At 42.7% G+C, this 16,789-nt stretch overlaps 1 protein-coding gene across 1 annotated transcript in view; it reads right to left on the reverse strand.

Moving 5' to 3' along the window:
* Positions 1-16,789, reverse strand: part of ZFAND3 (zinc finger AN1-type containing 3) — a 334,693-nt gene that overhangs the window by 224,064 nt on the left and 93,840 nt on the right. The window lies entirely within an intron of this gene.

Genomic DNA, 16,789 nt, shown 5'->3' on the forward strand with positions numbered 1-16,789 from the left:
TTAAGACCTTATAACCGCTAGACACAATAGAGACAGTCAAGGGGGGGACGGACAGCGATGTCAAATTGTGTCATAAGCGGAGGGTTCCCCTAAATGTTCCCCTCTAAATATCAGGTCGTCCGGTAGTACTTGTCCTGGGACGTGGCGTCTTCGTGGTCGTCTGTGCTTGAGCGACGTCCTTCTACAGATATAATGACCCCTCCCCCCACACCGGACCTTGATAATCCTACCGTGACATTTTAATATTCTTTTGGGGGGTTTCGTTCCAGAACGGCTCAGATGACAAGAAGTGGCGCAGTGATGGGATGTCAGGATTAATTTGAAGGGAGATGACAAACGGCTTAATATCAGAGCGGCAGGATTAATGTCGTCCCATAGATCAAGAAACCATAAAGCTCTTGACAAATTCATTCGGAAAACCGGCGTATATTACAGCTAACGGGACGCGTCACGCGGAGAGAGGGAGGATGGTGATGATACTAATCAAGCTGGGGAAGGATACAAATTAATGCGGAGCCTGCGGCCGCCATCCGACAGAATTACCATCGGTCATGATCCGCCCCGTCAAAAACCGCTCAGCGCTGATCATCGTTACAGAAGAGCCGCCCGGCGGGAAAAGACAGGCTGTAATGGACGATTGTAGGGCAGTTATTACTACAACTTAAAGGGGTCGACATTACTGCGGCCTCCCCCCACAGAGCAGGCAATGAGCCGATCCTCCCTACATTAGCTCCGCCCATATCACAGGTTTTGATACTTTGTAACTCTGAAAGATCCATGATCATTAAACACCTGACAGGATCACATTGGGTATTTATTAAAATATTAGGGCAGATTTATTCATCCTCTGCCCGCGGAATAATAATTTTGGCGCATCTTGCTGAGCACGTTAGACTTTTCTTTTCGCCACCTCTTGGCTGACGTACTTTACACCCATCTCCTTTTACCGCTCCTCTTATCCGCGCCCCTTTTTCTAGATACTTTTCAAAACTGCCTAGGAAGGTGCAAAAAGTGTCTAAAACACATAAATTTGGTGCGTGCCACGTACGCCACTTTTTTACATATCACATTCTTGCTGGTCATTGCACAGGCTTCTGGAGTAGAAGGAGATGAGGAGTGTGACGGGGGTGCAGGGCAGGCCTTAGGGGTGTGCGACCAGTGCCATTGCACAGGGTGCATCACTCCAGCAGGTGGAAGGGGGGCGCTGCACTGGCTCCCTTCTGCTGCTTGTTTCAGAACTGCCCAGGCCCAGCGACTCAGCAGCCGCCTTTCCGCCCGGGAGCTTCTTCACTCAGTGGCATCGCTACTATCTACTATCTACTATCTACTAGCGCCACTGTAGCTCCCTGAAGGAGCGGAATCCCGGTGTGCAACTCCTGAAGTGGTATACCCGTCCACAGCGTTGCAGACGCTGTCACCGGGGATTCCACTCCAAGAGAAGCCCTTGACGTCACTGTGCATAAATGGACACAGACGACAGGGGCTTCTCCTGGAGTGGGATCCCCGGTCACAGCGTCGGCAATGCTGTGGACGGGGATTTGCCCCTGATGGTCATGTTACTGTGAGTGGGGGGCTGATGGTAACTTTACTGTGAGTGGGGGGCTGATGGTCATTACTGTGAGTGGGGGGCTGATGGTCATTACTGTGAGTGGGGGGCTGATGGTCATTACTGTGAGTGGGGGGCTGATGGTCATATTACTGTGAGTGGGGGGCTGATGGTCATTACTGTGAGTGGGGGGCTGATGGTAATTTTACTGTGAGTGGGGGGGCTGATGGTAATTTTACTGTGAGTGGGGGGGGGCTGATGGTTATGTTACTGTGAGTGGGGGGCTGATGGTCATTACTGTGAGTGGGGGGCTGATGGTTATTTTACCGTGAGTGGGGGGCTGATGGTCAGTACTGTGAGTGGGAGGCTGATGGTAATTTTACTGTGAGTGGGGGGGCTGATGGTCATTACTATGAGTGGGGGGCTGATGGTCATTACTGTGAGTGGGGGGATGATGGTCATTATACTGTGAGTGGGGGGGCTGATGGTCATTACTGTGAGTGGGGGGCTGATGGTCATTACTATGAGTGGGGGGCTGATGGTCATTACTGTGAGTGGGAGGCTGATGGTCATTACTGTGAGTGGGGGGCTGATGGTCATTATACTGTGAGTGGGGGGCTGATGGTCATTATACTGTGAGTGGGGGGCTGATGGTCATTATACTGTGAGTGGGGGGCTGATGGTCATTATACTGTGAGTGGGGGGCTGATGGTCATTATACTGTGAGTGGGGGGCTGATGGTCATTACTGTGAGTGGGGGGCTGATGGTCATTACTGTGAGTGGGGGGCTGATGGTCATTACTGTGAGTGGGGGGCTGATGGTCATTACTGTGAGTGGGGGGCTGATGGTCATTACTGTGAGTGGGGGGCTGATGGTCATTACTGTGAGTGGGGGGCTGATGGTCATTACTGTGAGTGGGGGGCTGATGGTCATTACTGTGAGTGGGGGGCTGATGGTCATTATACTGTGAGTGGGGGGCTGATGGTCATTATACTGTGAGTGGGGGGCTGATGGTCATTATACTGTGAGTGGGGGGCTGATGGTCATTATACTGTGAGTGGGGGGCTGATGGTCATTACTGTGAGTGGGGGGCTGATGGTCATTACTGTGAGTGGGGGGCTGATGGTCATTACTGTGAGTGGGGGGCTGATGGTTATTACTGTGAGTGGGGGGCTGATGGTCATTACTGTGAGTGGGGGGCTGATGGTCATTACTGTGAGTGGGGGGCTGATGGTCATTACTGTGAGTGGGGGGCTGATGGTCATTATACTGTGAGTGGGGGGCTGATGGTCATTATACTGTGAGTGGGGGGTTGATGGTCATTATACTGTGAGTGGGGGGCTGATGGTCATTATACTGTGAGTGGGGGGCTGATGGTCATTACTGTGAGTGGGGGGCAGATGGTCATTACTGTGAGTGGGGGGCTGATGGTCATTACTGTGAGTGGGGGGCTGATGGTCATTACTGTGAGTGGGGGGCTGATGGTCATTACTGTGAGTGGGGGGCTGATGGTCATTACTGTGAGTGGGGGGCTGATGGTCATTACTGTGAGTGGGGGCTGATGGTCATTACTGTGAGTGGGGGGCTGATGGTCATTACTGTGAGTGGGGGGTTGATGGTCATTACTGTGAGTGGGGGGCTGATGGTCATTATACTGTGAGTGGGGGGCTGATGGTCATTATACTGTGAGTGGGGGGCTGATGGTCATTACTGTGAGTGGGGGGCTGATGGTCATTACTGTGAGTGGGGGGCTGATGGTCATTACTGTGAGTGGGGGCTGATGGTCATTACTGTGAGTGGGGGGCTGATGGTCATTACTGTGAGTGGGGGGCTGATGGTCATTACTGTGAGTGGGGGGCTGATGGTCATTACTGTGAGTGGGGGGCTGATGGTCATTACTGTGAGTGGGGGGCTGATGGTCATTACTGTGAGTGGGGGGCTGATGGTCATTACTGTGAGTGGGGGGCTGATGGTCATTACTGTGAGTGGGGGGCTGATGGTCATTACTGTGAGTGGGGGGCTGATGGTCATTACTGTGAGTGGGGGGCTGATAGTCATTACTGTGAGTGGGGGGCTGATGGTCATTACTGTGAGTGGAGGGTTGATGGTCATTACTGTGAGTGGGGGGCTGATGGTCATTACTGTGAGTGGGGGGCTGATGGTCATTACTGTGAGTGGGGGCTGATGGTTATTACTGTGAGTGGGGGCTGATGGTCATTACTGTGAGTGGGGGGCTGATGGTCATTATACTGTGAGTGGGGGGCTGATGGTCATTATACTGTGAGTGGGGGGCTGATGGTCATTACTGTGAGTGGGGGGCTGATGGTCATTACTGTGAGTGGGGGGCTGATGGTCATTACTGTGAGTGGGGGGCTGATGGTCATTACTGTGAGTGGGGGGCTGATAGTCATTACTGTGAGTGGGGGGCTGATAGTCATTACTGTGAGTGGGGGGCTGATAGTCATTACTGTGAGGGGGGGCTGACGGTCATTACTGAGTGGGGGGCTGACGGTCATTACTGTGAGTGGGGGGCTGATGGTCATTACTGTGAGTGGGGGGCTGATGGTCATTATACTGTGAGTGGGGGGCTGATGGTCATTACTGTGAGTGGGGGGCTGATGGTCATTACTGTGAGTGGGGGGCTGATGGTCATTACTGTGAGTGGGGGGCTGACGGTCATTAATGTGAGTGGGGGGCTGATGGTTATTACTGTGAGTGGGGGGCTGACGGTCATTACTGTGAGTGGGGGGCTGACGGTCATTACTGTGAGTGGGGGGCTGACGGTCATTACTGTGAGTGGGGGGCTGATGGTCATTACTGTGAGTGGGGGGCTGATGGTTATTACTGTGAGTGGGGGGCTGATGGTCATTATACTGTGAGTGGGGGGCTGATGGTCATTACTGTGAGTGGGGGCTGATGGTCATTACTGTGAGTGGGGGCTGATGGTCATTACTGTGAGTGGGGGGCTGATGGTTATGTTACTGTGAGTGGGGGGCTGATGGTCATTATACTGTGAGTGGGGGGCTGATGGTCATGTTACTGTGAGTGGGGGGCTGATAGTCATTACTGTGAGTGGGGGCTGATGGTCATTACTGTGAGTGGGGGCTGATGGTCATTATACTGTGAGTGGGGGCTGATGGTCATTATACTGTGAGTGGGGGGCTGATGGTCATTACTGTGAGTGGGGGCTGATGGTCATTATACTGTGAGTGGGGGGCTGATGGTCATTATACTGTGAGTGGGGGGCTGATGGTCATTATACTGTGAGTGGGGGGCTGATGGTCATTACTGTGAGTGGGGGGCTGACGGTCATTACTGTGAGTGGGGGGCTGACGGTCATTACTGTGAGTGGGGGGCTGACGGTCTTTATACTGTGAGTGGGGGGCTGATGGTCATTACTGTGAGTGGGGGGCTGATGGTCATTACTGTGAGTGGGGGGCTGACGGTCATTAATGTGAGTGGGGGGCTGATGGTTATTACTGTGAGTGGGGGGCTGACGGTCATTACTGTGAGTGGGGGGCTGACGGTCATTACTGTGAGTGGGGGGCTGATGGTCATTACTGTGAGTGGGGGGCTGATGGTCATTACTGTGAGTGGGGGGCTGATGGTCATTATACTGTGAGTGGGGGGCTGATGGTCATTACTGTGAGTGGGGGCTGATGGTCATTACTGTGAGTGGGGGCTGATGGTCATTACTGTGAGTGGGGGGCTGATGGTTATGTTACTGTGAGTGGGGGGCTGATGGTCATTATACTGTGAGTGGGGGGCTGATGGTCATGTTACTGTGAGTGGGGGGCTGATGGTCATGTTACTGTGAGTGGGGGGCTGATAGTCATTACTGTGAGTGGGGGCTGATGGTCATTACTGTGAGTGGGGGCTGATGGTCATTACTGTGAGTGGGGGCTGATGGTCATTATACTGTGAGTGGGGGGCTGATGGTCATTACTGTGAGTGGGGGCTGATGGTCATTACTGTGAGTGGGGGCTGATGGTCATTATACTGTGAGTGGGGGGCTGATGGTCATTATACTGTGAGTGGGGGGCTGATAGTCATTACTGTGAGTGGGGGGGGGCTGACGGTCATTACTGTGAGTGGGGGGCTGACGGTCATTACTGTGAGTGGGGGGCTGACGGTCATTACTGTGAGTGGGGGGCTGACGGTCATTACTGTGAGTGGGGGGCTGACGGTCATTACTGTGAGTGGGGGCTGATGGTCATTACTGTGAGTGGGGGCTGATGGTCATTACTGTGAGTGGGGGCTGATGGTCATTATACTGTGAGTGGGGGGCTGATGGTCATTACTGTGAGTGGGGGCTGATGGTCATTACTGTGAGTGGGGGCTGATGGTCATTATACTGTGAGTGGGGGGCTGATGGTCATTATACTGTGAGTGGGGGGCTGATAGTCATTACTGTGAGTGGGGGGGGCTGACGGTCATTACTGTGAGTGGGGGGCTGACGGTCATTACTGTGAGTGGGGGGCTGACGGTCATTACTGTGAGTGGGGGGCTGACGGTCATTACTGTGAGTGGGGGGCTGATGGTCATTACTGTGAGTGGGGGGCTGATAGTCATTACTGTGAGTGGGGGGCTGATGGTCATTACTGTGAGTGGGGGGCTGATAGTCATTACTGTGAGTGGGGGGCTGATGGTCATTATACTGTGAGTGGGGGGCTGATGGTCATGTTACTGTGAGTGGGGGGCTGATAGTCATTACTGTGAGTGGGGGCTGATGGTCATTACTGTGAGTGGGGGGCTGATAGTCATTACTGTGAGTGGGGGGCTGACGGTCATTACTGTGAGTGGGGGGCTGACGGTCATTACTGTGAGTGGGGGGCTGACGGTCATTACTGTGAGTGGGGGCTGATGGTCATTACTGTGAGTGGGGGCTGATGGTCATTACTGTGAGTGGGGGCTGATGGTCATTATACTGTGAGTGGGGGGCTGATGGTCATTACTGTGAGTGGGGGCTGATGGTCATTACTGTGAGTGGGGGCTGATGGTCATTATACTGTGAGTGGGGGGCTGATGGTCATTACTGTGAGTGGGGGCTGATGGTCATTATACTGTGAGTGGGGGGCTGATAGTCATTACTGTGAGTGGGGGGGGCTGACGGTCATTACTGTGAGTGGGGGGCTGACGGTCATTACTGTGAGTGGGGGGCTGACGGTCATTACTGTGAGTGGGGGGCTGACGGTCATTACTGTGAGTGGGGGGCTGATGGTCATTACTGTGAGTGGGGGGCTGATAGTCATTACTGTGAGTGGGGGGCTGATGGTCATTACTGTGAGTGGGGGGCTGATAGTCATTACTGTGAGTGGGGGGCTGATGGTCATTATACTGTGAGTGGGGGGCTGATGGTCATGTTACTGTGAGTGGGGGGCTGATAGTCATTACTGTGAGTGGGGGCTGATGGTCATTACTGTGAGTGGGGGGCTGATAGTCATTACTGTGAGTGGGGGGCTGATAGTCATTACTGTGAGTGGGGGGCTGATAGTCATTACTGTGAGTGGGGGCTGATAGTCATTACTGTGAGTGGGGGCTGATGGTCATTACTGTGAGTGGGGGCTGATGGTCATTACTGTGAGTGGGGGGCTGATAGTCATTACTGTGAGTTGGGGGCTGATGGTCATTACTGTGAGTGGGGGGGGGCTGACGGTCATTACTGTGAGTGGGGGGGGGCTGACGGTCATTACTGTGAGTGGTGGGGGGCTGATGGTCATTACTGTGAGTGGGGGGCTGATAGTCATTACTGTGAGTGGGGGCTGACGGTCATTACTGTGAGTGGGGCGCTGATGGTCATTACTGTGAGTGGGGGGCTGATGGTCTTCAAGTGGTTTCCACCTCTGAGCACCATTTGAAATGACTAGGAGGCAGAGAATTCCTGCGGCGCTCGTTTGGAGCTTTTTTTCCTGCATCTTTTGCATTTGTTTCAACGGCTTAAAAAAACCAAAAACGCTGTCAGTTCCTGAAGGAATTTTGAGGCAGATTTTTTTTGCCTTACAATAAACGCTGTGTGAACAGACCCTGACAGTGTAGCGCTTGTTTTTAGCCATTTTCAGTCTTTCTGGACTGGAAACAATTTTTGGTCGGGGCCTTGGGGAAATGTTATTTTTCCAGCGCTGCCTTGAGTCCGAAAAGGTCGGGAAACTCTGTACTAGGTGACAGGATCACGACGGCCGACGCAAGGATCCCGTCATGGGGCAGCTCAGTTCATCGTAGGAACAGGGCCTAGGCGTGTACAATTTTTTGTTTGTTTGGGGGCACTGTCTACAAGGGGGAGGTGGGGGATTGTGGCACTGTCTATAGGGGGGCTGTATGGAACAATCTACAGTGGTGCACTATCTACAAGGGGGGGCTGTGTGTTGCAGCCAGGGGAGGGGGGCATTATACTGTGCGGGGGCCACTAAACTGACATTATACCGTGTAGGGGTACGACAGGGGGCATAATACGGTGTGTGGCACAATTAGAGGACAAAATACTGTGTTCTTGAAGGGGTTATAATATATATTATTATAATATGGGGGCACTGAAGGGGCATTATACTGTGCCGGGGCACTATATAAGGCATTACACTTTTTTTATGGGGCATTTTTTTAATGATGGTGGAGGGGCGCCGAAAGATAATTTTGCACGGGGCGCCATCTATCTTAAAGCCGGCCCTGGGGGGGTTTCCATGGTGCAGATACACAGAAAGACAAGGATCTACTTCCTGATTGAAGCCAATTGGTTGGATATAATTCAGCAGCTTATTGGTGGTTTCCGACTTTGCTGGGAGTTCCTGCTCTGAGTGAGGGAGAGGCAGCTGCTTCGCGTCGTGTCAGTTTTTGTACACCAAGGATCACAGCCCAACTACTACACCTATCATTATAAAAACATGCCCACAGTCTCAGGCAGCTTTAGATGTGGAGCAGCCAGAAATGTTCTGTGTAACCTCCAGATTTTGGGCCTTCACGTTCATATTTCACCCTCTCTCCCTGTGCCTGCTGAGTGGGCGGGCTCTTCCTGGACTGATGTCTGAGCTATGCTGAGTGTTCCAAGCCAATCAGATGTCTCCTCCTGCTGCTTCCTCCTCCCCTCTCACAGCAGGAGTCTCACACAAAGTGAAATAAGCTGCAGCTCCATCCCCCTCCACCCGGTCGTCTATTTACCATTTTATACTAGATTAATTATTTGGTCACTGAGGAGATTTAAGTGATAACAGGTAAAATTTAAAGAGACAGTACAGTGAAATATGTTCTTGGGAAATAAAGTTGATTCTATAGTGTAAGTTCCTGTAGGTTAAATGGTTATTCCCATCTCAGACATTGATGGAATATCCTGCGCATATGGTAGAAATGTCGGAGATGGGAATAACCCTTTAAGGGTCAACAGGATAATATTTTATGTAATTACTTAAAGAATATTTTTCTTGTTTGTTTGATTGTAGACACTTCAAAGTCAAGCGCTCTCAGCTTGCATGATGGGAGGACGAAGAGACTTCGGACTTATTGGACCCTGTGTCCGAAGTTTATCATCGGATGAGTGGTCAAGTCGGCGAGGTCACTGCGTCCGCACAGGTCCCGCTAATCATTACTGGACGGTTTCCAGGTTTACTTTAAGAATCAGCAACGTTATAAAGTAACACAAAATCTGATTGCCATGAAAAATCGATTGTATTAAAATTGCGACTGGGAGCGAAGCCTAAGAACGCGACTTAATGTCTTCACCCGCAGTCATCAGTCATCATGACGAGCAGCGAGATGAAAGAGCAGCCCAAAGTCGTCTTATCAATCTTGTCTGCAGGCGATAAACATTACGACGAGCTCAGGGAGGACGACAGCGCCAGAACAGGAGGCCGGAGAGTGAACGGGGATACGGAAATAATCCAGGTCCGGTAACGGCCGCCATTATAGAGCCCACAGGAGAGGTCACCCAGCTTTTCACAGACCCTAAATGGCAGAAAAAACATCTGTACATGTGAGTTCTATTTATCAGCACTTTCCTGCGAATCTGCATTTAATGACCAACGACCCGCAAGACCCTAAAGAAGGACGTTTACATTATCGCACCCAGGCCGCCATGTCCACGACGTAAGAAAAGTCAGACGACGAACGCTTACAATGTGACCAATGAGAACGATTATTATTATCACTGAACAACACATTTTAACTTTGGTTCATTGAGGATCGTTTTGTACTTTGTACATTTACCCCGAGCAGTTGTTGTTATGATTGATGCAAAGTATTCTGTTCATGAACCAGGAGGCTCAGGATGAACAGTCAAAAAAAAATAAAAATAAAGGAGCGTTGCAGGAAACTGTGTGAAGACAAAGCAGAGAATGCTGCAAAAAGACTGTTTTCTGGCCTGAAATATTTATGAACCAGCGAGCTCAGGATGAATGACAAGGCAGAACATGGACGTGAGTAAATAATAAAAGGTGAATAATCACCAAAATGTGTAAATTAACCGTAGCACTTTCAGAAGTTAAAAATGGAGGAAACCCGTGAACTTCAACCCGACCATCATCAGAACTCTCTGTAGCCCGAATTGAAGGGACTGCAAGGGTCTCAGTTCGCAGGCCCCATCAATGCCATATTATGACTAGTCAATTTAAAGGGGTTGTTAAGGATTGGAAAACGGCTTCTTTCTTCCAGAAACAGTGCCACACCTGTCCATAGGTTGTGTGTGGTATTGCAGCTCATGTATATTAAAGCTGCATTACCAAACACAACCGATAGACATGTATGACGCTATTTTTTTTACAATTCTGGACAATCCCTTTAAGAAATGTTGCTTTATGTAACTGCAAACAATGTGGAGAGATGAGACTACAATTATTGTACACTAAAAAAAAAAACCTATATAATAACAACAATAGAGGATTGTTACTAATGTGTTTCCTTCTATATTAGAGCAGTTTTATTAAAGGTGTAGACTTTAAGATGTCTCAGCCTAATAAAACAGTGATTGGCACGTCTGTGAGCCGATCCAGGAGTTTATAATAGCAATGCGGTGCACAGGTGGCTGCTCTTCTGTGTGTATGAAAATGTGGCCCCCAGAGGATGAGGTAAAGCTTTATTAGCAAGACACAAAGTCTCACTTACTATTCATAGAATATTCAAATCCTCATCTCATGTTGTTCATAGAAACAATGGAAATTCTACTAATGATGGATTCTGTATCTAGAAGCTGAGGGGGTCCCAGGGGTGAATGGAAAAATGAACAAACACTCAAGGACCGATCCTGGAGTAGAGAGAAGCCTAATGTAGTCACTGCAGATAAAATATCCAGACGGACCTCAACCTATGAGAAGATCACAAGTAACTGACAAAAGAATGTTTAATACAGGACGGACCCGGCCCCCTATACACAAGAATATAACTACTATAATACTGCCCCCTATACACAACAATATAACTACTATAATACTGCCCCTATATACAAGAATATAATTACTATAATACTGCCCCCTATATACAAGAATATAACTACTATAACACTGCTCCTATATACAAGAATATAACTACTATAATACTGCCCCTATATACAAGAATATAACTACTATAATACTGCCTCCTATATACAAGAATATAACTACTATAATACTGCCCCTATATACAAGGATATAACTACTATAATACTGCCCCCTATACACAAGAATATAACTACTATAATACTGCCCCTATATACAAGAATATAACTACTATAATACTGCCCCTATATACAAGAATATAACTACTATAATACTGCCCCCTATACACAACAATATAACTACTATAATACTGCTCCTATATACAAGAATATAACTACTATAATACTGCCCCCTATATACAAGAATATAACTACTATAATACTGCCCCTATATACAAGAATATAACTACTATAATACTGCTCCCATATACAAGAATATAACTACTAGAATACTGCTCCTATATACAAGAATATAACTACTATAATACTGCCCCCTATATACAAGAATATAACTACTATAATACTGCTCCTATATACAAGAATATAACTACTATAATACTGCCCCTATATACAAGAATATAACTACTATAATACTGCCCCTATATACAAGAATATAACAACTATAATACTGCCCCCTATATACAAGAATATAACTACTATAATACTGCCCCTATATACAAGAATATAACTACTATAATACTCCCCCCTATATACAGGAATATAACTACTATAATACTGCCCCCTATATACAAGAATATAACTACTATAATACTGCCCCTATATACAAGAATATAACTACTATAATACTCCCCCCTATATACAGGAATATAACAGCTATAATACTGCTCCCTATATACAAGAATATAACTACTATAATACTGCTCCTATATACAAGAGTATAACTACTATAATACTGCCCCCTATATACAAGAATATAACTACTATAATACTGCTTCCTATATACAAGAATATAACTACTATAATACTGCCCCTACATACAAGAATATAACTACTATAATACTGCTCCTATATACAAGAATATAACTACTATAATACTGCTCCTATATACAAGAATATAACTACTATAATACTGGTCCTATATACAAGAATATAACTACTATAATACTGCCCCTATATACAAGAATATAACTACTATAAAACTGCCCATATATACAAGAATATAACTACTATAATACTGCTCCTATATACAAGAATATAACTACTATAATACTGCCGCCTATATACAAGAATATAACTACTATAATACTGCCCCTATATACAAGAATATAACTACTATAATACTGCTCCTATATACAAGAATATAACTAATATAATACTGCCTCCTATATACAAGAATATAACTACTATAATACTGCTCCCTATATACAAGAATATAACTACTATAATACTGCCCCCTATATACAATAATATAACTACTATAATACTGCCCCTATATACAAGAATATAACTACTATAATAATACCCCTATATACAAGAATATAACTACTATAATACTACCCCTATATACAAGAATATAACTACTATAATACTGCCCCCTATATACAATAATATAACTACTATAATACTGCCCCTATATACAAGAATATAACTACTATAATACTGCCCCTATATACAAGAATATAACTACTATAATACTGCCCGCTATATACAAGAATATAACTACTAGAATACTGCCCCTATATACAAGAATATACGTACTATAATACTGCTCCTATATACAAGAATATAACTACTATAATACTGCCCCCTATATACAAGAATATAACTACTATGATACTGCCCCTATATACAAGAATATAACTACTAGAATACTGCCCCTATATACAAGAATATAACTACTATAATACTGCCCCCTATGTACAAGAATATAACTACTATAATACTGCTCCTATATACAAGAATAGAACTACTATAATACTGCCTCCTATACACAAGAATATAACTACTATAATACTGGTCCTATATACAAGAATATAACTACTATAAAACTGCCCCTATATACAAGAATATAACTACTATAATACTGCTCCTATATACAAGAATATAACTACTATAATACTGCTCCTATATACAAGAATATAACTACTATAATACTGCTCACTATACACAAGAATATAACTACTATAATACTGCCCCTATACACAAGAATATAACTACTATAATACTGATCCTATATATAAGAATATAACTACTATAATACTGCCCCTATATACAAGAATATAACTACTATAATACTGCCCCTATATATAAGAATATAACTACTATAATACTGCTCCTATATACAAGAATATAACTACTATAATTCTGCCCCTATATACAAGAATATAACTACTATAATACTGCCCCTATATACAAGAATATAACTACTATAATACTGCCCCTATACACAAGAATATAACTACTATAATACTGGTCCTATATACAAGAATATAACTACTATAATACTGCCCCTATATACAAGAATATAACTGCTATAATACTGCCCTCTATATACAAGAATATAACTACTATAATACTGGCCCCTATATACGATATAACTACAATAATACTGCCCTCTATATACAAGAATATAACTACTATAATACTGCCCCTATATACAAGAATATAACTACTATAATACTGCCCCTATATACAAGAATATAACTACTATAATACTGCCATATACAAGAATATAACTATTATAATACTGCCCCTATATACAAGAATATAACTACTATAATACTGCCCCCTATATACAAGAATATAACTACTATAATACTGCCCCCTATATACAAGAATATAACTACTATAATACTGCTCCTATATACAAGAATATAACTACTATAATACTGCTTCTATATACAAGAATATAACTACTATAATACTGCCCCTATATACAAGATTACTACTATATTACCACCCCCTATATACAAAAATATATCTACTATAATACTGCCCCCTATATACAAGAATATAACTACTATAATACTGCCCCTATATACAAGAATATAACTACTATAATACTGCCCCTATATACAAGAACTACTATAATACTGCCCGCTATATACAAGAATATAACTACTATAATACTGCCCCTATATACAAGAATATACGTACTATAATACTGCTCCTATATACAAGAATATAACTACTATAATACTGCCCCCTATATACAAGAATATAACTACTATGATACTGCCCCTATATACAAGAATATAACTACTATAATACTGCCCCTATATACAAGAATATAACTACTATAATACTGCCCCCTATGTACAAGAATATAACTACTATAATACTGCTCCTATATACAAGAATATAACTACTATAATACTACTCCTATATACAAGAATATAACTACTATAATACTGCCCCCTATATACAAGAATATAACTACTATAATACTGCCCCTATATACAAGAATATAACTACTATAATACTGCTCCTATATACAAGAATATAACTACTATAATACTGCTCCTATATACAAGAATCGAACTACTATAATACTGCCTCCTATACACAAGAATATAACTACTATAATACTGGTCCTATATACAAGAATATAACTACTATAAAACTGCCCCTATATACAAGAATATAACTACTATAATACTGCTCCTATATACAAGAATATAACTACTATAATACTGGTCCTATATACAAGAATATAACTACTGTAATACTGCTCCTATATACAAGAATATAACTACTATAATACTGCTCCTATATACAAGAATATAACTACTATAATACTGCCCCCTATATACAAGAATATAACTACTATAATACTGCCCCTATACACAAGAATATAACTACTATAATACTGGTCCTATATACAAGAATATAACTACTATAATACTGCCCCTATATACAAGAATATAACTACTATCATACTGCTCACTATACACAAGAATATAACTACTATAATACTGCCCCTATACACAAGAATATAACTACTATAATACTGCTCCTATATACAAGAATATAACTACTATAATACTGCTCCTATATACAAGAATATAAATACTATAATTCTGCCCCTATATACAAGAATATAACTACTATAATACTGCCCCTATACACAAGAATATAACTACTATAATACTGGTCCTATATACAAGAATATAACTACTATAATACTGCCCCTATATACAAGAATATAACTGCTATAATACTGCCCTCTATATACAAGAATATAACTACTATAATACTGGCCCCTATATACAATATAACTACAATAATACTGCCCTCTATATACAAGAATATAACTACGATAATACTGCCCCTATATACAAGAATATAACTACTATAATACTGCCCCTATATACAAGAATATAACTACTATAATACTGCCATATACAAGAATATAACTATTATAATACTGCCCCTATATACAAGAATATAACTACTATAATACTGCCCCCTATATACAAGAATATAACTACTATAATACTGCCCCCTATATACAAGAATATAACTACTATAATACTGCTCCTATATACAAGAATATAACTACTATAATACTGCTCCTATACACAAGAATATAACTACTATAATACTGCCCCCTATATACAAGAATATAACTACTATAATACTGCCCCTATATAGAAGAATATAACTACTATAATACTTCCCCTATATACAAGAATATTACTACTATATTACCACCCCCTATATACAAAATATATCTACTATAATACTGCCCCCTATATACAAGAATATAATATTGCCTCCTATATACAAGAATATAACTACTATAATACTGCTCCTATATACCAGAATATATCTACTATAATACTGCTCATATATACAAGAATATAACTACTATAATACTGCCCCCATATACAAGAATATAACTACTATAATACTGCCCCCATATACAAGAATATAACTACTATAATACTGCCCCTATGTACAAGAATATAACTACTATAATACTGCTCCTATATACAAGAATATAACTACTATAATACTGCCCCCTATGTACTAAAATATAACTACTATAATACTGCTCCTATATACAAGAATATAACTACTATAATACTGCCTCTTATATACAAGAATATAACTACTATAATACTGCCCCTATATACAAGAATATAACTACTATAATACTGCTACTATATACAAGAATATAACTACTATAATACTGCTCCTATATACAAGAATATAACTACTATAATACTGCCTCTATATACAAGAATATAACTACTATAATACTGCCCCCTATATACAAGAATATAACTACTATAATACTGCTCCTATATACAAGAATATAACTACTATAATACTGCCTCTATATACAAGAATATAACTACTATAATACTGCTCCCTATATACAAGAATATAACTACTATAATACTGCTCTTATATACAAGAATATAACTACTATAATACTGCCCCCTATATACAAGAATATAACTACTATAATACTGCCCCCTATATACAAGAATATAACTACTATAATACTGCTCCTATATACAAGAATATAACTACTATAATACTGCCCCTATATACAAGAATATAACTACTATAATACTGCCCCCTATATACAAGAATATAACTACTATAATACTGCTCCTATATACAAGAATATAACTACTATAATACTGCCTCTATATACAAGAATATAACTACTATAATACTGCCCCTATATACAGGAATATAACTACTATAATACTGCTCCTATATACAAGAATATAACTACTATAATACTGCCCCTATATACAAGAATATAACTACTATAATACTGCTCCCTATATACAAGAATATAACTACTATAATA

This window comes from Rhinoderma darwinii, chromosome 4 (assembly GCF_050947455.1).
Source record: "Rhinoderma darwinii isolate aRhiDar2 chromosome 4, aRhiDar2.hap1, whole genome shotgun sequence".
NCBI lineage: Eukaryota > Metazoa > Chordata > Amphibia > Anura > Rhinodermatidae > Rhinoderma > Rhinoderma darwinii.